The sequence below is a fragment of the Penaeus japonicus genome, unplaced genomic scaffold, assembly GCF_977035675.1.
Source record: "Penaeus japonicus unplaced genomic scaffold, GWHDUDI00000001_assembly GWHDUDI00000008, whole genome shotgun sequence".
NCBI lineage: Eukaryota > Metazoa > Arthropoda > Malacostraca > Decapoda > Penaeidae > Penaeus > Penaeus japonicus.
The window spans coordinates 28041333-28043832 of NW_028234410.1; the positions used below are offsets into that span (position 1 = coordinate 28041333).

Genomic DNA, 2500 nt, shown 5'->3' on the forward strand with positions numbered 1-2500 from the left:
TTCCCCTCTACCCCTCTTCCCCCTCCCCCAACCCCCGACTTAAGCCACCTTCGCTAACTTGTATCTTGGGAACACATCTATCTCAACCCGGCATTAATTAAAGGCAGATTAAAGCGCCCGGCCAGGAGATTTTTTTTTTCAAACTTCAATGTACAAAATAGTAAAAAACAAACAAACAATAAACCGGCCTAGAATTTTTATTAAAAACTATATGAAATGAAATAAAAATGTAAAGAGCAATAGCAAGCGACTTCATGCGCACGGTACCGCCAGCACACAAAGGAGGAAAGGATTATTTCGAAAAAGGGAAAATGAATAAATAAAAAACAGAGCGGGAGGGGAAATGAAAAGTCGGAGGGAAGGGGAGGGGAGGAGAGGGGAGGAAGAGACGGACGGGAAGGGGAGGGGAGGGGCAGAAACGGTTGGGGGAGGGGAGGAAAGAAAGAAAGGGGAGGGGAAGGGATGAGAAGGATGAGGAGGGGTGGTGAGGGGATGGGAGTAGTACCTCACCTTTGACCTGGCTTCCTAAACTCCCTTGTCAACTCGGCCTGCAACATTACTTCGACCTGTCTAGATCAAAGCAGGTCACTGAGGGGGCTGCCAAGCCTTCTGTCGCTTTCACATCCTCATTTCTTAAAATCATCTTTTGGATTTACACGCACACGCACGCACGCACACACACACACACACACACACCCTCTCCCTCTCTCTCTCCCTCTCCCTCTCCCTCTCCCTCTCCCTCTCCCTCTCCCTCTCTCACTCTCTCTCTCTCTCACACACACACACACACACACACACACACACACACACACACACACACACACACACACACACACACACACACACACACACACACAACACACACACACACTCTCACACACAACTTCGTTCACTATCATGCATCACCATGACCAAGAGAAATCTGCACACTCTCAAAAAACTTTTATCCACAGTTTCACCATCAAAACCATCATCGAACTGCCGCCACAACACAACACAATACCAAAGCGCGATCTAAGAATGACACGAAACCCCTCATGAAACCTTTCCTCATTACACCGCCCGAATGCAGCGACTAGCAGGATGAGAAGTAGCTCACCCTCCATCATGGAGTGGGGGTGGAGTGAGGGGGAGTGAGAAAGAGGGAGAAAGAAAGAGTGGGAAGAGGAGGTGGGAGAAGGAGAAGGAGGAGACGGAGGAGGAGGAGACGGAGGAGGAGGAGACGGAGGAGGAGGAGGAGGAGGAGATGGAGAAAAAGAAGAGAGAGAAGAGTAGGTAGAGGGAGAGAAGGAGATGAATAGTGAAAGCGGGAACATGGAGAGGGAGATAAGGGAGGTAGAGAGAGAGATGGGGAGAGGGAGAGCGTACAGGCAGGAGAGAAAAGGAGAGAAAAAGGAAAAAAAGGGGAGGTAAAGAGAAATAATAGGATGAAGAGAGAATGGGGGAGAGGGAGAAAGAGGAAGGAAGAAGTAGAGAAGTGGAGAAACAAAGAGGAAGGGAAAGGAGACGAGAGGTACAGCTCGTAAAAAATATATGTGTATATATCGCAAATTGTGCCAACGATGCAGAGTAAACAACAATATAGTCTTCCTCGCTAACGCCGCATTACAATGGCTTAAAGTATCTCCCTTGACTCTTAGAGTAAAATGTTTTCTGATGACAGAAAACACAATACAATACACAATACCTCACACAATACGCAATACTTCAGTTACACGGAGCACTGAATACCATACAACACTTAACAATATACAATACACAATACCCATTAATCATGAAGATACACCACACGTCCACCTAAAAAAGGAAAAAAAACGCCCTCCATTTTCAAGAAATCGTCCATCACTTCTTTTCACATATCGCCCGCGCCCAAACGTCAATAGAAGTATCGTGCCGAGTGTGTGTGGGTGTGTGGGCGGGGGATGGGATGGGATGGGATGGGAGGGGAGGGGCGGGGAGGATAAGGGGAGGGGGGAAGGAATAAGGGAAGAAGGATGGGAGGAAAGGGAGAGAGAGAGGGAGAGAGGGAGGGAGAGGAGAGAAGGAGAGGAGGAAAGAGGAGGCAGGGAGGGAGACATAAAGGGAGGGAAGGGCGGGAGGGAGGTAGGGGGAGGGAAGGGGGTAGGGAAAATAGGAAGACGGATAGGAGGAAAAGAGCAAAGATGAGAGTAAGGGAGGGAAGAACGACGGGAGGAAAGTGGGAAAGGGAGAAATAGGAGAGGAGGGGAGGGGAGGGGAGGGGAGGAAGAGAGAATGATGAGGAGAAGGATGGAGGGAGAGGAGAAGGCTCAGGAGGACAGGAAGACAGAACGAAAAGAGGGGGAAGGGGAGAAGGTGGGGGTGGGGGAGAGGAGAAGGAGGAAGGTAGGAAGGGAGGAAGGGAGGAATGAAGGGAGGAGAAGGAGGAAGGGAGGGAGGGAGGAATGAAGGGAGGAGAAGGAGGAAGGGAGGGAGGGAGGGAGGGGATGGGGAAGGCTCAGTCATTGTCGAGTCGATCCAT

At 49.9% G+C, this 2500-nt stretch overlaps 1 protein-coding gene across 1 annotated transcript in view; it reads right to left on the reverse strand.

Moving 5' to 3' along the window:
- LOC122267606 (furin-like protease 2) overlaps positions 1 to 2500 on the reverse strand; it is a gene marked incomplete in the record, with an annotated part of 326186 nt that overhangs the window by 113924 nt on the left and 209762 nt on the right.